The following is a 23765-nucleotide window of genomic DNA, read 5'->3' as shown; positions in this document are numbered from 1 at the left end:
ATAGCCAGGTGGTACAACCCAGTGGCAGCTGAGAGGGGGTGGGAGCCTCCAGTCCCTCAGATATTGTTGGCAGCCTTGCCTCAGCTCTGACCCCCCTCCCCATGTTCCTGCCTCCACAGTGTAAGTTGAGAGTGGGCCAGAGGACCAAGAAGCAGCAGCAGTGTGTGCTATTCTCCAAGGCGCTGGAGTTGGAGCCTGGAGCTGGAGCGGCGGTTCCAGCAGCAGCGATACCTGTCGGTGTGCAGACCAACTTGGGACTCCAAATCAGTCAGCACACCGACAGGTACTGCTGCTGTCTGGAACTGCTGCTCCAGTGTCTGCACCTTGGCAAATAGCACCCACCACTGCTGCTGCTTGGCGGCAGCGGTGAGGTATTTTCTTGGCAGTGCCCAGTAGTGGCGACTTTCCACAGGTATCAAATTTAGGTGCAATTAGCTGTAAATCGCCATTTTTAAGGCACATTAAGGGAGTACACATGTAGACCTGCACCCTTAATGTTCTTTAAAAATGGCGATTTTAGGCTAATCGTGCCTAAAAGAGGCATGGGTAGACATATTCATAGAGATGCTTTTAATGGGATCTTCTAGACTGAGCACTGAGTCTCATTAGGTAGAGTGGTTTTCTTTAATCTTTACTAAGCTATAGAGGAGCCTCTGTGAACCCCATAAGATTGGGCCCCTAATATAGTCCATGGCCTGTTGTGACCTATTTATAAAACATTTCTAAAAAAGGTTACATGAATATATTGTCTCAAATGGTGTATAATTAGAAGTTATAATCCCTATGATCCCCATCATTCTATGAGCATATCTTTGAGCTTTAACGTAACTTAAATTAAAGCTATTTTTATATAGGTTATTTTAAAGCATCTTAACAAAAAAAATACAATTTAAATAAAAAAATTATTTAAATAAAAAGACTTCAATTTTTTAATTTTTTTTGTCATTGTTGATTTTTATCCACTCTGTTCACATATATTGCCCTATGTAATAGTCTGTATTATCTGTCTGAGTTACTCAGAGGCCTCGTTTACTAGCTCTTGGATCCACCCAGGCAGCCTCAACTTAATCTTATATCCTTGACAATTTTGTAAGAGGAATGCAAATGAGAAAAGGTAAAAGAGTGTGAAACATATATAGCTGAACTTCATGGCCCAGCTGTCAGATATATAAAAGAAGGACAGAAACAATGGTAGTGTATTAGAGGAGAGACCAAGGTAAGAAAGGAATAAATGCAACTATCTTAGTTAAACCTCAGACCTGGAGAATTTTTTTTTTGTTGAAGATTGTAAGTAAACACTAAAGAAAGAAACATGATACAGACTATTCCTATGCTTCTACCAAGGGAGAAGACATTTTGTTGGCCTGTTGTTTACCCTACATGGGAAGGTTTGAATATTTTGTTTGTTTGGGTATAGGTTTTTCAGACCACAGCCTCTCTGCGTAACCTGTTCCAATGTTTTACTACCCTCCTAGTGAGAGAGTTTTTCCTGATATCTAACCTAAATTTCCCTTGCTGCAACTTAAGACCATTTTTTCTTGTTCTGTCATTTGCCACCACTGAGAACAATCTAGCTCCATCCTCTTTGGACCCCCACTCCAGGTAGTTGAAGGCTGCTATTGAATCCCCTCTCATTCTTCTCTTCTCCAGACTAAGCCCAGTTCCCTCATCCTCTCTTCAGAAGTCATGTGCCCTAGCCCCCTTACCATTTTCATTGCCCTCTGCCGGACTTACTTGCTCCAATTTGTCCACATCCTTTCTGTAGTAGGGGCCCAAAACTGAACACAGTACTCCAGATGTGGCCTCACCAGCACTGAATAGAGAGGAATAATTACTTCCCTTCATCTGCTGGAAACACTCCTACCAATTTATGCCATTAGCCTTCTTGGCAAGAAGGGCATGCTATTGGCTCATATTCAGCTTATTGTTCACTGTAACCCCTAGATCCTTTTCTGCAGAGCTGGTACCTAGACAGTCAGCCCCCAGCCTGCACTGGGTCTTGGGATCATTCCATCCAGGACTTTGCACTTGTCCTTATTGAACCGCATGAGATTTCTTTTGGTCCAATATTCCAGTATTGGAACTCTAATCTGGAGGTCTCTCTGAATCATAGCCCTACCGTCCAGCATATCTACTACTCGCCCCAGCTTGGTGTCATCTGCAGACTTGCTTCCAGGTTGTTGACAAAGATACTGAATAAAACCGGCTCCAGGACCGACCGCTGGTGCACTCCACTTCATACCGGCTGCCAGCTAGACACTAAGCCACTGATTACTGTCCTTTGAGCCCAATGATCTATCCAGTTTTCTATCCACCTTACAGCCCATTCGTTCAGCCCGTAATTCGTTAACTTGCCTAAGAGAATGTTGTGAGAGACCATATGAAAAACTTTGGTAATATCAAGGTATACCTATTCAGCACTATATGTACCTATATGGTTCCTCCTCTAAGGAGCTGATACTCTAAATAATATATATTAGTACGCATGCTAAAAACCTCATATATTAGAATATCATTACTATAGTTGCAAAGTCTCTAACATTCACAATTTAGATAAGGTTAGGTACCGTTTCATTTCACGTTACTTTTGCAACTTTAATTCAGCATCCTTATACAGATATTCTATGATACAATCTTTAATTATACGATCGGTTTTTTTGGCCTGCAGTATCCTTGTCATGGTTTGTGCACTGCATGGATAGGCTCAATGAATGAGCAGCTCCTTAAATATTTTACTTTTTGTCCATATTTACTCTGTGGCCTTAGGCCTTGTATTACACCCTATTCAGGCCTTAGAAACATAGAATCTTAGAAAATTACGGTTGGAAGGAACCTCAGAAGGTCATTTACTCCAACCCCTGGTCAAAGCAGTGCCATTGGTGACACATCAGGGAAATGGGTGGGCGCACACATCTGTTAATTGATTTTATGTATAGAAAGTGAGGAAAATCCAGGGCTGCAGGGTAGGGTTTGTCATGTGCATACCCATACACAGGTGGCCGACAATACAGCCAGGCAGCCTGGTAGGATCAGCTCCAGCAGCTACATGCGGATAAGTCTATGGAATGGGGAGGGGCGGGTTGGAGGGCCAGGGCTTGGGGACTGTCTCTGCACCATCTGAGCTAGTGGCTGAGCTCTGGTGAGCCTGAACTAGCCCTTCACCATCGGGGGAAGGGGAAGGTCCCCTATGGCACAGGGTGGGGGGTCCAGGGATGCCAGAACTTGGCACATGGCCCTGATGGCATGGGGTCAGTCTGGGCCATCAGGGGCCAAGTTCTGGCAAGTTCAGACCAGCCTTGCACCATTGGACAGGGGCCAAGTTCTGGAAAGCTCCACACACTGCACTCTACCCCACATAACCCCACACACACCCCCACCATGGTTTTCTTCATGTGTAGCTCTCTCTTTGAACAGTCTCCATCTGCTATTACATAGTAACATAAAACATGATATTAAAAGTAACTCTAGAATAGAAATCAAAACTCTTTTGTCTATTGAGTACCTGCCTAGAACCCCACTGCATACCACCAGAACCTTTAAATTGTGCCCTTCCACTTTCAACAGTCACCAGTTGCTTATGAGCAGGACCATCCCCAACTATATCATCCTAGCCACGGCTTTGTCTAGCCAAGTCTTAAAAACCTCCAAGGGTGGAGATTCCACCACCTCTCTGGGTAACCTGTTCCAGTGCTTTACTTACCCTCCTAGTGAGAGAGTTTTTCCTAATATCAAACCTAAACTTCCCTTGCTGCAACTTGAAACCATTGTTCCATGTTCTGTCATCTGCCACTGCTGAAAACAGTCCAGCTCCATCCTCTTTTGAACCACCCTTCAGGTAGTTGAAGGCTGCTATTAAATCCCCTCTCAATCTTCTCTTCTCTAGACTAAATAAGCCCTGTTCCCTCAGCCTCTCCTCAGAAGTCATGTGCTCTAGCCCCCTCACCATTTTCATTGCCCTCCACTGGACTCTCTCCAATTTGTCCACCTCCTTTTTGTAGTGGGGGGCCCAAAACTGGACACAGTACTCCAGATGCGACTTCAGTGCCAAATAAAGGGGAAGAATCACTTTCCTCCATCTGCCAGCAGCAGTCCTACTAATGTAGCGCAGTTAATCTTCTTTGCTACAAGGGCACACTGTTGGCTCATATTTAGCTTACTGTCCACTGTAACCCTTTTAAGACCTTTTATACAGAGCTGCTGCTTAGCCAGCCACTCTTCTGCCTGTACCATTGCATGGGATTGTTCCATCCTAAATGCAGGACTTGCATTTGTCCTTATTGAACCTCATGAGATTTCTTTAGGCGTGGTGTCATCTGCCAATTTGCTGAGGGTGAACTCCAATCCCATATTCTAGCTTGTTGATGAAGATATTGAAACTGGCCCCACAACTGACCTCTGGGGCACTCCACTTGATATCGGCTGCCAACTAGACACCAAGTTACTACCTTTTGAACCCAATGATACAGCTAGCTTTCTGTCTACCTTACAACTTACAGGTCCATTCATCTGACCCATACTTCCTTAGCTTTCTTGCAAGAATGTTTTGGGGGACCATACCAAAAGCCTTGCTAAAGTAAAGGTATATTATGTCCACTGTTGTCCCTGCTTCCACAGTCGGTCATCTCATTATAGAAGGCTATCAGATTGGTCAGGCATGACTTGCCCTTGGTGAATCCAGGCTGATTATTTCTGATCACCTTCTCTTCCAAGTGGTCTTGCCCTGAGGAGGAAAATATTAAAAAGGGCTTTACCATGAAGCTTATCACTACAGATACTCAGAAATGTTCTGACAAAATGAGGTTTTATTGAAAAATGCTGTTTTATGTTAATAGGATTGCAGCAAAGTAAGGCCTCCTGCTCAACGCAAGATCGTCCCTGACTTAAACTATGCTAGCCAAACCCAAAATGTCCTGTCACATTTCTTGACGGCTTGCATGATGGGTTACTGTAGGTATTCAGGATTGCGGTGTCCATGGAGTTTGGACATTTTTCCCATGTAAACTGATCAAGATCCATGGCAGGACTTTCAGGACTTTTCAGTTTTCCTGCACTGGAGCTATGAGGTACCATCTCCATGGTTGAATGTAGGAATCTGGAAACCTGAGACCTCTTGAGGTTTCCAACATCCACAGTTTCAAGCAATCCTGGTATGTGGATTGTTTGGAGATCTTGGGTCTTCCAGACTTCCTGCCCACTCGGACAGCCTGGGGAGCCAGAGAACTTGCGGAAATGGAAGTCCTGGAGTCCCTACCAGGGCTCTAGACCCTTGAAGCCCTTATAATTGCTGAGTGTCAGTTGCCATGCTTGAGTTTCACATGGCTATTCAGGAGCAGGAAGCATTGAAACTGACTAATATATCAATTTCGGTGAGTGACCAGGTTCCCAGGAGTATGATTTCTTTAGGAAATGTGTTAATTTGATGTTTTCTGATTTTGCATCTTTAATAATAATCTTTTAATTTAGATTGTATACATTTTGTCACTTGGCTGTTTTAAATAGAAACCCATCTGCAGGGGATCCCCAGAACTTAAAGTTTTTCCCCACTGCCCTGCCAGGCTGAGATTTCCCTGTGATAGGTCCTATCCTAGCACTTCAGTTCATCTGCCCTTACATCAGACTTTACAGCTGCAGTGGGGGATCTCTGCTGACCCCAGGTGACCCTATGGTCCCCACTTAAGTTTGGCTATCTCTAGAAAGAGTATTGTTTTTCTAATCCAAGTAATTTTTCCAAGCTGCCAGAAATAATCTCTGAAGTTCTGTCTTGTAGCTTTATATTTTTTATTTCAAGCATCAGGCTTCTGTAATCATTCTGTTGGTTGCATATCAACTTCATTTTTCCTACAAGAGCATTCTGTTTAAGATAACCTACCAGGATCTACCTTCATTATTGAAAGTAATTGCACAAGTTTTATAAAGGAAAAATATATTTAGAGAAGTATTGGAATTAATGTTTAATGTATCAGGGAACAATTCATATCTGCCATATAGAATCATAGAAAATTAGTTTTGGAAGAGACCTCAGGAGGTCATCTAGTCCAACCCCCTGCTCAAATCAGAACCATCCCCAACTATATTACCTCAACTCTGACTTTGTCTATCTGAGTCTTAAAAACCTCCAAGGATAGAGATTCTTCTATCTCTCTGGGTAACCTGCTCTAGTGCTTTCCTACCCTTTTAGTGAGAGTTTTTTTCCTGCTATCTAACCTAAGTTACCTTTGCTGCAACTTAAGACCATTGCACCTTGTTCTGTCATCTGTCACTACTAAGAACAGTCTAGCTCCATCTTCTTCATAGCCAGAAAGAATGTATGTAAACAAGCCAAAATGAAAATTCCTACTTTGTTTTTAAAGTGAATTCTGAAGAACGGTATCCTAATGAGAAATTCTATGGTGACAAATTTTAAATTAAATTTAGAAGGTGAACAGGAAACTAATAAAAATTAGGTTATACTCGTAATTTTTTCTTCTCTTCCTTGATATATAAAGAAGACTGAAAAGGTTACGTGGCACTCTCCCACTAGAAATTCAGATCCTTTCTGGACTTCTAGTTTCTCCCCCTCCTTCTCCCACCTCAGTGTTAGGATAATGCAGGTATAACAGTCTCCACAGTGAAGCCTTGCCTGCGTTATCATGTCTCCACTGTTTCTGCACTTTCCCGTATGTATTTGAGATACAATCCATGGCTCCTTTGTGCTGAGATGCTCTAAGATTCTTTCTCCGTCAGTTGTAGAACTTTTCTATTATTTAGGTGGAATTGTGGGGAAAGTATTTTGAAGACTAACAGTACAGGAAATCCTCGCTATTTGCAGACTTATGATTTGCGGATTCAAATATTCATGGTGTGTTGCACTGTCTCCCTGCACAGCATGATCACGCTTTGTTGCAGTGCATACCGTTAATCATGGCACCTAAAAGAAAAGCAAATGATAGTGCAGCGAGTGGGCGAGAGGCTAAAAGGAAAAAAAAAGTGATGACTTTAAGCAAGAAAATTGAATTATTGGAAAAGCCTGTGAGTGGACTTAGCGCAGCCTTGGTAGGTAAAATGTATGGCATTAATGAGTGTGATACATTAAGAAAAAAGAGAAAAACATAAAGGATAGTGTTGCTGCAGGTGCTCCATCTAGTGCAAAAGTGTCATGTGTGAGTTGTGATCCCATAATGGAGAAAATGGAAAAAGCGTTAAGCACTTGGATTGAAGATATGGCACAGAAACGAGCACCCGTGGATGGCCCTGCTGTTTGCAAAAAGGCTTTGACGTTATGGAAGTATTTTGCACAAGCATCAGGTGGTGAGGGGAGTAGTGATGGCAGTGCAGTTTTATTCACCACAAGTAAGGGGTGGTTTGAGAATTTAAAAAAGAGGCACAGCCTACATAATGTGAAGTTGATGGGGCAATTGCCATCAGCAGACCATGAGGCAGTGCAGGATTGTCCCCTGCAGCTTCTTAAAATCATTGAGGAAAAGGGTTACAAGCCCAAACAGGTTTTCAACACGGATGAAACTGCCTTGTTTTGGGAAAGGATGCCAACAAGAACATACCTTTCCGAGGAGAAGGCTTCAAGGTAGCCAAGGACAGGCTAACCCTTCTCTGTGCTAATGCCGCAGGTGACTGCCTAGTGAAACCTATGTTGCTGTACTGCACATTGAACCCCCAGGGCATTAAAGGGCAAGAATAAGCACAGCTTGCCGGTTTTTTGGTGGTCTAACAGGGAGGGCCTGAATCACGGCCAATTTATTTTTGGACTGGTTCCACAACTGTTTTGTCGGACAGGTAGAAAAATACGTAGACTCCAAAGGACTGTCCTTCAAAGTGCTAGTCATCTTGAACAATGCACCAGGCCACCCACAAAGTGCAATGTGCCTACCCTGAAATGGAAGTGGTTTTCCTACTGCTGAACACAACTTCCCTCATTCAGCCTCTCAACCAGGGTGCGATCGCTTCTCAATGAAATAAAGCCATCAACCATCAGCACCTGTTGGAGGGAGTTGTGGAAGGAAGCAGTCAACTATTTCACTGGTCTCCCATCTGTTGGTGAGGAGATCAGAAGGATTGTGAGAATGGCTTATGACGTTGGATGGGAGGGATTTGAGGATATGGAGGAATTGGAGGTTGAAGAACTGATTGAGTTGCATGCCGAGGAACTGACTGATGAGGACCTAGCAGAACTCATGACAAATAGTGAAGATGAAGTTACTGAAAATGAAGAGACGGAAGGACCTAATTTCAATTTTCGGAACTCTAGCTGAGCTCTTCAGATACAGCAAACAACTCGCGGACAAAATGTTTGAATATGATCCCTCTATGGAACAGAGCCTTAAGGTTAAGAGAGAAATTGAGGCTGTAATGATACCTTACCGAAAAATTTATAAAGACCTACAGAAAAAGGCTGAACAGCTTCCCATCACGATGTTCCTTTGCAAACCCTCCCCGTCAACCCCCTCCCCCTCCTCCCTGAGTCCTTTGGCCACCACCTCTGCTGATTGAGACAGAGAGCAAGGGAGGGATTTCAAGAAATTAAAGGGAGTTTAGGGATCAGCTAATTGGTGATCAGTTAGCACAAATACTGTCTCCTAGCCTATTGTCGGTATTCGTGGATTTCACCATTCACAGGGATCTTGAACGTATTCCCCGCAAATTGCGAGGGTCGCCTGTACTTGCTTAGGCTTATTTGCTCCCTCAGTTCAAAGCGAGTGAGTTAAAAGTTAGTTTGGCCTTTACCACTACCCTTTCTGATGAGCCTAATAAGCCACCCTGGGCTTAAAGCAGCTCCAAGTTTGAGACAAAAAAAAAAAAAAAAAATTCTGTAAGTGTATGGCAAATTGGCGGATTGGATGGAAACCTATAAAATGTGAGCTGGTCAATGAAGACATACCATGTGTTTAGATTTTTGGGGGGCAGGGCATTCAAAACCATGCAGTTATTCTGCTCCCACTGAAATCATGACTGGTTTATCTTTCACGGAATTCATAGTTATGGTGGTGCTAAATATGTTAGCAAACTTATTTGTTTGTTTGTTTTTTTAAAACTTCTAATATAGACAGAATTGCACTTAGCAAGGTTACAGTGCCTTCTGTGCACTGTTTTTTATAATGTGCTAGTTTGAGCCTCCTGACAACAATCTACTGAGCAAGCTTGAAGTTTTTTATTTTAGTTGAACCCAAATAAGAGCTCTCAAACACACCTTCTTGTAATTTTTTTATATCCATTTTATTTTTGTGAATAATACTTTGAAGTCAGTATTCAAGATTCAGCCGCTCATTTTTGGGTAACTTTGGAAAGTTCATAAATGTGGCACAAGGAGAGTGCTTTGCAAAGTTAGAAACTTAGACCCAGGATGGGAAGCAATATAGTTATGTTAGCAGGGTACTTTCAGGGCTAATTAGCTCTTCTAAAAAGTAAGATTTATTTGCCCAAGTGCAGCATCACACAAATATGGCTAAACAAACTATAGTTCCAGAGCTAACATCTAGATTTTTTTCAGGTATCTCTGTACAGCAGACTCCAGTATGTATTTTGGCCTGTGCAGACTCCGGTATGCAGGTCAGTGCGTTCACAGTCAGCTCAGAATATATTTGTTATGGCACCATATTCTCTTTCAGTTTTGTCCACTATTATTCCTAAAAATCTCTCTTTTTCAATACAGAATAAGGAAAAAGTTACCTTTTCATCTGAAGGGGGCTAAAATTTACTTAGTGTATTTTATTTATTAATACAGTTTACTACCACTGTACAGAAGTTACAGTCAAGACCTAAAGCTGTTCTCTGTGACCCAAAGATTACTGACACTTCTGTCAAAAGAGAAGCAAATCCTTTTTCATGCCATTATATGCCTAAGAGAAGAAAGAATGTGAATGTACACTAAAGCACATTCAACCAATTCTAGTATCTATCTGCAGTAGTCAGGATCTTGTGTTTTAGTTTCTGCAGGTATGAGGAAAAGTGATGTTCCCCAGAATTAATGACACTCCATCTATATCTTATGTCTGTAATAAATGAATTCAGAAGAAAGTTATTTTTGCTTCAGCTCATCTTGTGGTCTGAGATATTCACTACTGATTTAAAGAGGTTTGGTGGCTGTGGTATATGACTTCTCTTTCTCATGTCAGATCGTTCTAGTGAAGAAAATGGAAAACCTGCATTCATTGAGGTTAATGGCAACATTTTCTATTGCCTTGCATAGGATCAGGATTTCACCCCATGTTTGTCCACTGACTGAAAGACATGATGCACTTTACATTAACTCTGGTAATACTCGCACACAATTTTATCTGTCTGGAAAAATGACCAGCATGTCATTTGCTCATGTCCCTACGCTGTAACTGTTACAAATACCTTAAAATGCAAAGATCTTAGAGTGCAGACCTAAGTGACAGTTTTCACCTGATCTGGCCACAGAGAGCAGTTTATAGCTGTGACCAAACACAAATGCACAGCTGCAGACTGCTTCAAAAATGGCCATTTAGATGAAGATCTGAGCCCTCGTTGTATGAGGGGTCAGGTGAAGATATTTCAAAACAGCCTGTTCTGTAACTTCTGTCTGTGCTGCCTCCCAGCCTCAAGTTGTTTTCAGAATGGGAGGGTCTAAAGAGAGCAGAGTGAGTTCAATCTGGGGGGTTTTCAGCCCCCTGCTGTAAAATGGGGCGGGTGTTTCAGAGCTTCCCCCGAGGTGGGGTGGGGGCTCCAATTCATCCACCCCACCCTCCAGAGCCAACTAGGGAACTCTTTGAATGAGCTCCCTCTGCTCCCTTTTCCCTCCTCCCATTCTGAAATAAGGACTGGCTAGGATGGAGGAGGGGCCATTGCTAGGGGAAACCTGCTGCAGGCACCCAGCGAGCAGCTAAACTCCCACCCCCTTTGGAAGTAACATTGAACTTCTGTTTGTTCCAGGAAATCTTTGTACCTCAGAATGCTTCCTGAAAAGCATTCTCAGTTACAGTGGGGGAGCTGCACTTATTAGCCTTTAGTGTCCAGCATGACTGAATTCAGTCACATTGTTACATCTGAAATATATGCATGTGAGTTCATCAGGTTAAGATAATAGCTGGCCAAAACCGATAAAGAACAGAATGACTTGGAAGTAGTAATGTTAGTAAAGTATGGTATTCCTACAAATTTGCATATGAATATTCTTGTCGCTTCATTCAGATCAGGAAGCACAAAGCTATATCTTATTTTAGTGTAAGTTAGCAAAAAACAAAACTAGTAAACTGCAGTATTTATAACAATCTCACTAAAGTAGAATTAATCTTTTTACAATTTTTTTTTTTTTTAAGAATTCAGAAGTAAATATCTTCTGTGTCAGGCATCTTCTTCAGTATGGCAGTGTAAGATTCAGCTTCCTTTATCAAATAGATTTCTGTAATTTAGTCTTTATTTTTTAAACTTAAAATGCCTCTCTGTGAATTTCATGTCTTTTCTTTTCATGGAAATAATTAGGAACAAGTAATATATGCATGAAAACTTAACTTCTCAGACTTTTATGTATTAAACAGTATTTTTAAATTGCAGTTTGTTGTTGCTCTAAAAAAACCCATTTCTGTTGTCCTCCTGTCATAGGAAAAGATGACAGTACCATATTCAAACTAGACAGAATATTAACATTTCATAACATATTTGTATAAAATTGCTTCTTTCCTTGTCCTGTTAGAAGGATATAAAAGGTTTTTAAAACTTTCAGGTTCCTATTATCAAAATGGATCACTGCTTTTGTGTGATACATTTTACCAACAGGCCTGTCATTTCACATTTGACTACAGAAAAATAAATGTCTAATGGAATGATGATACCAGGGTGACCAACCTGTGACACATTTGCCACAAGTGGCACAAGCAGCCTGTCTGTGTGGCATGCTCCCTCCAAAGGGAACAGAGTGGCAGATAGGGCAGAGCAACAGATTGGCCAGGGAAAGGGGATCAGAGTGGCACTTGGGAAGGGTGCAGAGCTTGCTTGTGACACATCTGTCAGAAAGGTTGGCTCTCACTTATATATCATACTATATCTAGAAGTAATTCTGATGGAATAAGTTATTAGCAGGGAGCCTAGTTTTATCTGTTTAAAAATCCCAAATTCTCTGGTTTAAAAAAAAATCTAAAATGTTCTGATTAACCCCCCTCCCCGCCAAATCTGTGTTTTTCTGCAATCAAAATGCCACTATATATATAGGTATCAGTTGAACACAATGTTTTATTATTATATTAACAATTTGAAAGCAGTCTAGAAGTCTACCAGTACCTCAATCATTATATTATAATAAATTCTAAATACCTATATATTGGGTTGGTTGGTTTTTGTTAATTATTAATATAGGGAAAAAAAGAGGTCCTTCAGCCTCTTTCACTTGCGAGGATACGAGTCCAGCTGTGGCTTGTCTTGTGTGTGCCCCTTCCCCCCCAACCCCGCTTTGTTTTGCTGATCAGCCCTGATATGCTCGTACTGTGCCCATGCCATTGCCCATCACGCCCAAGCTACTGTCCCCCCAGCCCTGCTGATGCCCCTCACTCCCAGCCAGTGCCCCTCACTCTAAACCTGCAGCCCATTGCAGGCTGGAACTCTGCCAGCCTGCAAGGGGAAACCTGTGGTTTCCTGTGTCTTTCTCCTTTAAAGAAGAAAATCTGCATTTTTGTGTGGTGAATGGAAAACCTGAATCTCTGGTTATTAGGCTTGAAGCTGGTATTTTTGGATGAAATTATGATCTGTCATGTGGAGATCAGATTTAAATGGTCATAATTGTCCCTTCTAAAAGTATAAAATTCATAATTGTTAGTTAATAACTTTAGGTTTTAGTTTGGTTTTCCAAAACTACAAATTGATTGAGAGAATTAAAGTCTTCTTGTGATTGCAGCTTAACTCTTGATACAACACCCCATCTTTTAATTTTTATTAAAAAAAAAAAAGAAAGAAAAAAAGAAAAGAAAACCATACAACATATTAAAATCTTTTCACACTAGGAACATTTTTCTTGAAGCATAAATTAAAGGGTATATTTGTGACAAAACTGCAATTTACCTTTTTTACTCAACTTATCTTCTTCTGTTATGTCTTCAAGCTTATATATACTTATTTTCCTAAGACTAGCTTCTACTACAGTTTATACAGTCCATGCATTTATAAAAGAGCAAGCTAGATTCACAGACCTTAACACCAGAAGGGATTACAGTGATCATCTAGTCTGACCTTCTTTGTACACAGCCTGTAGAATTTTTCCCAGAAGCTGGATTAGAGCACATCTTTTAATAAAGATACCTAGTCTTAATTTAAAGACTCTCAGCAGTGGCAAGTCCACCATTTTCTCTGGTAAGCTATTCTAAAGTTTAATTACCCTTAATGCTAAGAAATTGCATCTTATTTCAAAGCTAATACTATTCTGCTTTCCATATGTGAAACCTTAAATCTAACCCCCTTATACATAGACACTAAAATGCTATTCATAATTTTACTATTGCATAATAATTCTCTTCTAGTACAGCACACATTTTTTTTCATCTGCTTTCGCTATAAACATATTTAACATTTTGCAGTACTGTTTACAACTCTCCATTTGCAAGTTAGGTAGAATCCATGAAAGTAATTTTCTTGAAAATTACAGAGTAAACAGTACATATTAAGTGTACTACAGAGTAATAGTGAAAGTGCCCTAGCATATATTGGCTATCTAAGTTTGCTGCTACATTACTTTCATATTTAACTGCTTTGTTTCCTAAACTGATAAAGGATATACTGTTCGTTAAAATAAAATATACAGTTAATTGATGCTGGAAAAAATTAAGTGTATTCCTTAAAGTAAAAACATGCATAAAATCAAAGATGTCTAGATATAAAGAGCCATTTTTTCTATGCAAAGTGGTTGGAAAATGTTACAAGATCTAAAATCTGAATCTTGTTTTTACTCTAATATTGAAGATGTTTGTTGTATTATGTAAATAATTGCATTAAGTAGTAGAAGTGAAATTTTGTGTGTAGACTTAGCTTTGTCACTTGACTGACTTGAGTACTGAACTACACAGCTCTAACATTCTCTGAATACAGTCTTTGGGTACATTCAAAAGTTAGCTACGTAGTTTATATCAGTGGAGGTAAACCAAGATGCATTATTTGAAACCATGGGTAAGATTCTGGGTCTACCCAGGTCAGTGGCAAAATCTCATTGATTTCACTGGGACAGGATTTCAGCTGTGCTATACACACAGTGCAGTATTGTGACAAGTTTACAGTTACTCGAGGAAGCAGAAATGGATTTCTCACAGACTCTTCTGTCTAATCTACAGTTTGATTATCTGTAATCAACAGAGCTTTGCACTAGGGCCAGTCAGTAGGAACAGGTGGGATAGGATAATTGCACAGTCTTGCAATGACCAGATGTGGCTTCAGAACTTCAGGACAAAGTTCATTCTGCTTCCAACACCTGACCACTAGTGTCAGAGCCTCTCTGAGCATAGAACAGCATATAATGATCACTATTTTAGTGATTAAGCAGTAGGATATTTGGGTGGCCAGAAGCAATGAATATTAGGGCTGTGAGAAACAGCACTGTTCCACTTCAACTTCTATTTCAACAGAACAGTGTTTCGTTTTGTTTCGTTTAGTTTCGAAAGCACCGTTCCATTTCGTTTTGTCGAAACTGTTTTGACATTTTGCCCATAGGCTGTAATGGGGAAGCACAAAACTACATATAACTTTGTCATTTCTAGTCTGATTTGGATGAAACATGTAGAGACGGTAGCCTCGTCTGGCGGCATGAAACCTGCCACATTTCAAGGAGATAGGTGAGGAGGTTTCTGAGAAACTGCGCACTTAGGTGCTAACTAGCAAAACTGTCACAGCAGTAGCAGCCTCCTGTCATCCAGCAGGCAGACCCGGGGGGCCTGCACCCCCGGGAGGGCTGCAGGGCTGCACCAGACTCCTCTCGTGGGTGCAGCCCCTGATCTGCCTGCCAGATGACAGGAGGCTGCTACTGCCACCTGGGACCAGTTCTGGGCACAGCCCGCACCCAGTGCCAGGAAGATTGGTGCTGTTGCTGGTTCTAGGTGGCAGGAGCAGCCTCCTGTGATCCGGAGGGCAGATTGGGGGCCCACACCCCCGGGAGGAGTCCAGCACAGCCCCCACAGCCCCCCAGGGGTGCAGGCAGGCCCTGATCTGCCTGCCAGATGGCAAGAGGCTCCTGCTACTGGCTGGGGCCAGCGGCAGCACCAGTCTTCCCTGCACTGGGTGCAGGCTGTGCCCAGAGTCAGTCCCAGGTGACAGGAGCAGCCTCCTGTGATCCTGCAGGCAGATAGGGGGCCCACACCCCCGGGAGGGCTGCGGGGGCTGTGCCAGACTCCTCCCGGGGGTGAGGGCCCCCGATCTGCCTGCCAAATCACAGGAGGCTGCTCCTGATGTCTGGGGCCAGCAGCAACACCAACCTTCCCGGCACTTGGGTAAAACTTTTGAAACGTTTCGAGTATCCTTGTTTCATTTTGAAGCTGTTTTTGAAGGCTTTTGTTTTGTTTCGATATCACTGTTTCGAGCTTGAAATGCATCGAAACAGCTTCAAAACAAAACACCCAGCGAAATTTCGCACAGCCCTAATGAATATGCTTTTGGAAATCCAGTTGGGGCTGTTCAGCTGAAGTGTGGCTATTAAGAGAATGCAGCTGCCTTTGGTGACTTAACCACTGAATGTGTAATTGATTTGCAGCGGCTTTTAATGTTTATCACTCCTGCTTTATGCTGAGGATCTTGAATGACCCTTGTGCTTATTCATCTGCACCTGCTTTGCCAAGCTTCAGTTAATCAACTGGAAGAGAGATTCCTCTACTCTTAGGTTAGGTGAGGTAGATTCCTTGTATTAATTGTAAGAATCTCTGGAAAAGCCAGTGGTGTTGAGCTCTTTGGAAACTCACCAGTTTTGCAGCAATAAATAATGCCTTTTTTTCTCACAACTAAATGTTTTCTCCCAACTCATTGCAACTGCCAAGTATATTTCTAATAACCCAGTTCACCTTTTTGTCCCATGGCTGATTATGGAAACCCAGACTGGAGAGAGGGTACTTTAATTTATCTGAGTAGTTGTACAATACCTGTGGAATATACCCTTGGAAGTCTGCAGGGTAAGTGAGAAGTGTTTCACAACAGGACTCAAGACTAGGGTACTGTCATGTCTAGTATTAAGAGTTCGTGCTATAATTTGCACAACTTCTTAGAAACCAAGGTTCCTGATAGCTAGTGTAGTTACTTATGAAATGTGTTATCTTACTGTGTTGGGCATTGTAGTCACCGACAAAAACCCATTTGTGTTTTTTTTTCTTTTTGTGAAACATTTGCATTTTAAAATGCTGCTGTTGAAAGGTGTTGAATATGGTAGCAAGCTAACATAACCATTAGGGCCATGCGAAACGGCACCATTTCGTTTTGACTTCCGTTTCGACAGGACAGGGTTTTGTTTAGTTTTGAAGGACTGTTCCATTTCATTTCGTCGAAACTGTTTCAACGCTGTTTCGATGTTTCACCCATAGGCTACAATGGAGAATCATGAAAAATGCCTATAACTTTGTCATTTCTTGCCTGATTCAAATGAAAACAGCAGGGAGAGTAACCCCTGCTAAGGCAACAAAGCCTGTCAAGTTTTAAGGAGATAGGTGCAGAGGTTTCTGGGAAACTGCACCTCAGGCTGCTGACAAGCAAAACTCGTGACGTGTGACTGTTTGTGTGTGTATGAAGACACAGCTGTTTTACCGTCCCTCCCACAAAGCACTGGGATTGAAAGGGACTTCAGGGAAGGTTCATAGTCACTGACCAGCTACACAATCAATATCAAAGGAGTCTTTCCCCCACTCTTCCTCCTCCCTCTCCTTAATTTTTGTTTCGCTGTGAGCAAGCCCAGCTTCGAAACTTGAAACGTTTCAAAAGTTTTGAAACGTTCTGAGTGCCCTTGTTTTGTTTCAAGGCTGTTTTGAAGGCTTTTGTTTCAATTTTACTGTTTTGAGCTTAAAACGAGTCAAAACAGCCTCGAAACGAAAAGCATACCAAAATTGGTATGTGTTATGATTCAGCCCTGGAGCATCCTTCTGGAGTCCAAAGGCATTATTATAAAAATGTTTACCAACTGATTAATAATAACTTAAAAGCTTAAACTAGTGCTTACAAACATAGGACATGTTTTTAAAAAATCCACATAAAATGAATGAACTTCAACACTCAGCATGGCAAGTAAGTAAAGTTGATGCAGTTCCTGCAGCTTCATTTTTAGTACTAGTGCACATGACAAAATACGTAATATGGTTCATAACTCCAGGTTCTTTGTCTTGAGAGAAACTGAAAGTCCTATTTTTTGTGGCAGTGAAAAGGATCCTCCAGTACTTGATATTAATTGACTATAGCATTTGGCTCTGGTGAAGAGATGGATTCTGGGTGCACCATGCAGCAATATTCTGAGGAAAGACAACTTGAACTAGGATCATGTCTAGCATTTTCTGATGCATCTCCCTTTCTTTGTCCTTTGTTCCCTTTCTTTCTCATTCTTCTCCTTGTCATCTTCCATAAAGAGCATTCTCATCTTATCAGTCTTTTTTGTGAATCGTTTGTTCACAGGTATGAATTTGTGGGACTCTAATCTTTGTTATCCCTTGCTACTTTCACCCCAAATTGGTGAGGTGAATAGGAAGGTAGAAAGCAGCTTTCCATGCAGTAGTCTGATCAAGTCAATTGATGTGAAACTCAAAAGTTACTCTAAATGTGAACACAGCAACAAGTAAAATGTTTTCCCCCGCTTTTTTGATTTTCATATTTCTTTCCCACAGTTGCATGCTTTCTGGTATAGCAAGCAGCTTTTAAATAAGCTCAAAGGGATATTGTGTACTACAGCAGTGGAATCCCTTGATTTTCTTTCCTGTAAATAGCTGTGAAGAATGGCATACTAATAAGTCTCAATTTACCTTTAGGTGATATTTGCAAGCACATACTCAAAAAGTAGAAAATGAACCCTGATCAAGAGGGCAGAGGCCAGAGAAATGGTATTTTTGATAATAATGTTAGCTGATATGAAGAGACTACACCTTAAAATGTATAGGTTTTAAGACCAGGATTCTTATATACTTTCGTGCCTTCTACGTCATTGAATGATTTTTTTTTCCTTTGATTCACTGTTATATCAGATGTCATGCCTTACAGTGATATGTGAAATACTTTATCCTGGACTACATTTGCATGTTGTTAGCAATATTATAGCTGCTCAGATACTGTTGTGTAATGTAGTGTTTATGATATACAGTTACTCTGCTTAACAAAGATGCCTTTTCAATAATGTGAAATGATCTGATCCTGAAATTCTGTTGATACTCGGAATTCAGAAAAAATATGATCTTAATATGTACTGTAGCTACAACATTGTGATGTATAGTTCATAATTCAGTGGCACCAAAAATCCCCAGCCATGAAGTTGGCACCCTGTTTTGTTATGGTGGGCCAGTGATTTTGTACCAGGGTACCATAGCACTCTGGGATGCATTGAGATCCTTTCAAGAGTGCTGCAGCATGCCACACCATGTTAGCACTGTTAGGTATGCAAGCATGATTCACAAGATTGCTTTTAACACTATGGATTTCCATTTGAATTCTGACCTGTTGTGGGCTTTCTGACTTTTCTAGAATTGAAGAATAACTGTATAATTTTTTTCTAGTCAAAGTCGGGTACAAATGAAGAGCTGACACTTTCCGTATGGCGACTTGTCTGCTGAGGGTTCTATCAAAGGGTGCCTTTAGTTTAAAAAGTTTGAAAATCACAGTGCTAGGAACTGTGCAAATACAGAACAAAAAAGATTTTCCCCTTCCCAAAATACTTACTATCTAAGTATCTATTCCCACTTTCTTCCTCTTCAGACAGCTTTTTCAGTCTGGGAATCCCTGTGTCCTTGATACTATTTGGCAGGCAAGATCTTTGCTTCAAGTCTGACCTTGCAACTGTCCTTCAAAAAAAATTCCCAACATGCTGTGCCTTCAGTCATGAACATAGCAGATTTGTACTAGAGTTTACATAGTCTTAAAACAATTTTTATGCAACTTTGTTCCTCTTTTCTCCCCCTGCCCTTCCCTTCCACCCCGAGTTGTTTTTGGCAGGGAGGGTTGGGCTTTGTATAGAAAATTGAAGGAGTAAGGTTCTCTCCACTGAGTAAGGATGTAGCAAACAAGCCACAAACTTTATGGGCAAAGCTTATTCTAAGATGGCTGATCCATATGAACCAGCTCACATGTCAGAGCCCACAGAAAGAGAAGTGAGTGAGCTGCTGGAACTAACGGTCAGTGTGGGGTAAGATGTAGGCTGAGATCACTGAGCAGGCCACAAGAAAGTTCTCTTCACTGAGACCAGTCGTTGGCATGGCTGTGCAGATGCACAGATGCAGGACCATAGGAAATTTGGGCTGAAAGGCACCTCGTGAGTCCATCTGATCTAGTCCTATGCTCAAGGCAGGATCATCCCTGACTAAACTATCCCGGCCCAGTATCTGTTTAACCCACTCTTGAAAACTTCCAAGGATGAAGATTCCACAGTTTCTTCCAATGCTTGATCACCCTCATAATCAGAAAGTTCCTTCTCTCCAACCTACGTTTCCCCTGCTGAAGCTTGAGGCCGTTGCTCTTAATCCTGTCCCTTACAGCCACAGAGAAAAGCCCGTAATCATCTTCTCTATACTTGCCCTTCAGGTATATGAGACTGCTCTCAAATCTCTTCTCAGTTTTCTCTTCAGCAGACTAAATAACCTTAGTTCTCCCAGCCTTTCTCATAAATCCTGCCTCCCAAGCCTCTAATCTTTCTTGTTGTTCTATGCTGGACTCTTTCTAAACTGTCCACATTCTCCTTGACGTGTGGGGCCCAAAACTGGATGCAGTTCTTTGCAGAAGGCCTCACCGGTGCTGAATGAAGTAGAAGAATCTTGGTTTGTAAGTGACACTCCTGTTAATATAATCTAGTACGCTGTTGCTCTTTTTTGCAAGAAGGGCACAGTGTTGGCTTATATTCAGCTTCTGATCTACTTTAACCCGTGGTCTTTCACTGAAGTACTGCAGCCCAGCCAGTCATTCTGTTCTCCACGTTTCTTCAATTTCTGCATGCAATTATTCCTTCCCAAATGCAGGACCTTGCACTTGTCTTGCACTTGAATCTCGGCTGATTTACTGAGGACCATTTTTCCAATGTGTTCAGGTCATTCAGGATTCTAGCTCTGCTCTCCACAGTATGTACAACTCCGCCAACTTGGTGTCACCCACAAATTTGCTAAGCATACACTTGATCCCATCAACCAAATCATTAATGAAGATGTTGAACAATTCAGGACCCAGGACAGACCCCTCAGAGGAACCCCACTTGATTCTTCCTCCCAACTAGACATTGAGACTATTCTGAGCACAAAGGTGCAACCAGTTATGTATCCACTTGACAGTACTTTTGTTTATCCTATATTTCCTTAACTTGTTAATGCAAATGTTATAAGACAGTGTCAAAAGCCTTGTTGAAATCAAAGTACATCACATTCACTGTTCTTCCCATATCTACATAGCCAATCTCCTTTATCATAGAAGTAAATCGGGTTAGTCAGGCATAACTTGCTCTTGGTTAATCTATGCTGGCTGTTCCTGATCACCTTGTTCTCCTCTAGGTACTTTACAATGCGTTCCTTGAGGACCTATTCCTTGATCTTTCCAGGTATAAGGTCAGGCTGACTGGTTTGTATTTCCCTGAATCCTTCTTCCCTTTCTTATAGATGAACAGTGTTTGCTGCTTTCCAATCATCTGAGACCTTATTTGACCTCCATGGGTGTGTCCAGATGAACGCACACATGCATTTCCCTGGGAACAAATAGCAACATCACATAGTTATGCCGCTGCTGTTTGTTCCTGGATGCCTGTGCACATGTACTCAGGTATACGGCAAGTTGCCTCAGGTTGGGTAGGAGAGGCTGGTGCCAGCACCTGGGCTGGCTCCAGCACCCTTACCTGGAGTCCTGGGGGCCTCCAGCAGATGAGTTTCAGGTGGCACACACTGCCACTGTGTGTACCACCCCACTTTAAGGTGTGGTGTTTTTGATACTGCGATCTCCCAGTGTTTAAAAAAAAAAAAAAAAAAAAAAAAAAAACAACCCTCAAACAATCTGCCACTGCAAATTAGCGGTGCGGTGAATGCCTGCATATGTGGCACTTGCAGTTTGCAGTGAAACAGACAGGTGTGCAGCACTGTATACTGCATATGCAAGCTTGTCTGGATGTGCCCCATGAGTCCTCGAAGTTAGCTAATGGCTCTGAAATTATCTCAGCCAAGTCCTTCAGCACCCTAGGGTGCATACGGACTCCGTAACCTGTTCTGACGTTACTCGAGGCTGCTTGTTTTCTTCCCTGTCTCTGCTGCCAACTGTCCTTGATGTCTGATAGTTGCCTTTATTTGTGAAGACTTAAGTTAAAAAGGCATTACTTCAGCCTTCCCTGAATTATCCTGCACTGTCTTTTTGGTCTCCTTGATAATATGCTTTTTGTCTCAGGAATTGGCCGAGGTGCTTAAAGATATTGCTTTCTACCAACTGTTAAAGCAGGGATAGGCAACCCCTGGCACACGTGCCAGAGTGTGGTACTCCAAAGCATTTTGCTTGGCACATGCACTTTGGGGTGGATGGAAGGGAAGGGGCTGGGGCTGCCACAATAGGGATCGGGCCTATCCTGGCTTCCCCACCATCTGCCCGGTTACAGGAGTTTGTTTACTTACGTCGCCTAGATAGTGATGGACGACGCAGGCGAGCCTTTGTTCCGTTACCGCTTCGGTTACAGAGTCAACTATACGCACGCAGTTAAATGACGGCGAGATAATGACGGACGTGGCGCCGAAAGCAGACGGTCGCGCTTGCAAGACTTTTTACGTCAATATTTTACGCTGACGGGGCGATTGATTAGGAATTGATCAGTTTCCCAATTTTCTGGTGACAAGTACAGGTGTTTCCTGTGGAATCCCCAGAGCTCTCCGCCTTGGGCGGAAACTGTTAAACTATTTATAGGCAGAGGTGTTTTACAGGAATATCCAATGGTGAACCGTTATATGGAATCTTTAATTTTTGGCAGGTGGCATTTCTTTGTCTCCTCAAGTTACAAGGTAGTGGGTTAGGTCTTCCTACCTGTTACGTGTATGCTACGTGTGAGGAGCTTACGTTTATCTTTGACCAATTATATATAGTTTCCCCCAGCATTTTATTTCGGCTAACCAATTATCTGTAGTACACCACCAGCGTTTTGTTTCAAGGAATTTCTTGGCAGGGAAGTCTTTTAACCCTTAATAGTCAAATGAAGATGATTTGAATGGTATCTCTTGCTCAGTGGCATGGGCACAAGTTAATTGGGTTGTGACACCCAGCACGACAGCAACTTACACATCAAGGTTGTGGGTGTTTTTGGCACCCTGCCCATAAATGTTGCTGACCCCTGTGTTAAAAGTTCAGCAAAAAGTATCAAAATCTTTCATGGGAGAGAGAGATCTTGTAGATGTTCCAAAGAAAAGGAGAAATCTCTAAATCTTGAGTTTTGAGAAAAAAAAACTCAGCCTCAAGTCAGCACCATTGGTTGGAGATGTTTGACGTGATAGGTATCTACATTTTTAGAAAATAAAGCACACATGTCTGTACACAGGGATACAGATTGTAGCTGTATTGGTCTACAGGCAAAAGGAATCAGAACTCATAGCAGAGGTGATATCTCTTATTAGAAGAACTAGATATTTGCAAAAAAAAAGTCATTTTTTGTAAGCTGTCAGGCACACTAACCCTTCTTCAGGTAGAGAATGCAAAGATTGTAAAATTTCTCTTAGGTGAAAATGAAAATTCATATTTCACAGGAGAGCTGAAGGTGTTGTAAGATCTCCTGGTTGGAAAGTTCATTTTGTGTAAATTAGATTCAGATAAAAGTTAAACAGTATTTCTACCTCAAAGTTGTCTGGTGGCAAGCAGGTTGCAGAAATATGTTTCCTTCTGGTTATAATAGTTCAGATTTCACAGGCGAGTCGGGAGATGGAATGCTCTTCTGGACAAGGAATTTCTCTTGTGCGAGGTGCCTCTGAGCTCTCTGAAAATTAAAATTTAGCTTGAACAAAAGGCAGGAGTAAGGTGTCAGCTTTCAGGTTTCCAGGTGGTAGATTTTGCTTCTTTCTTGTAAAAAAAAAAATCATTTGTAAAAACAAACAAAAAAGTAGGAGGACAAAATCAGCAGCAGCTTTGGATATGGGAACTTCAGCCCTGAGATTTTGGGTTTCAGACTTGTGCAAGTCTTTACTGCACTGCAAAGCTTTTATGAACATGGTGGCAGCAGACAGACAGACAGACAGACAAAAGTAATAATTAAATCTACTTTAAATTAGAGTTACCTAACAGCTCTTTCATGACTGAGGTTTCAGATGCTTCTCTGATTTGCTGTATATTCAAAACCTACAAAGGCATGTCCTGGTGACAGCTACGGTTCCACTTGAAACAAATTGAAATTGCAGGTTAAACTCTGATATCCTTCCAAATATATTATTGGTAAGCTTTTTGGAGTGTATGAACACAAAGCAGCCTAAAGCCTTAGACAAGTGAATAAATTCCTTCCTTTTTCTAAAGGGAGAATCTTCAAACTGTGTAGTCTCAGCAGGCCTTGGATGATAGCTTCCAGCATGAAGATAATTCATTAGGAAGATGCTATTGCTGCCTTTCAAGCAATCTGGAAGACTCTAGCTATGATTCTCTGGAAGGCTATCCAGCTCCTAATTTTGATTTTGGATTTCCAA

The 23765-nt window shown here is 41.7% G+C and overlaps 1 protein-coding gene across 8 annotated transcripts in view; it reads left to right on the top strand.

The window, feature by feature from the left end:
• LOC102368983 (methyl-CpG-binding domain protein 5) overlaps positions 1 to 23765 on the top strand; it is a 235939-nt gene that overhangs the window by 104696 nt on the left and 107478 nt on the right. Inside the window, exon 3 of one of the 8 annotated variants that reach the window (XM_025216381.1) lies at positions 9482 to 9540. The exons of the other annotated variants lie outside the window; for them this stretch is intronic. The gene's annotated coding sequence lies outside the window, so the exon portion shown is untranslated. The remainder of the gene's footprint in view (positions 1 to 9481; positions 9541 to 23765) is intronic. 8 annotated transcript variants of the gene reach the window in all.

The sequence above is a fragment of the Alligator sinensis genome, unplaced genomic scaffold (assembly GCF_000455745.1).
Source record: "Alligator sinensis unplaced genomic scaffold, ASM45574v1 scaffold1048_1, whole genome shotgun sequence".
Taxonomy (NCBI): domain Eukaryota; kingdom Metazoa; phylum Chordata; order Crocodylia; family Alligatoridae; genus Alligator; species Alligator sinensis.
This window is presented reverse-complemented; position numbering and strand designations above follow the sequence as displayed.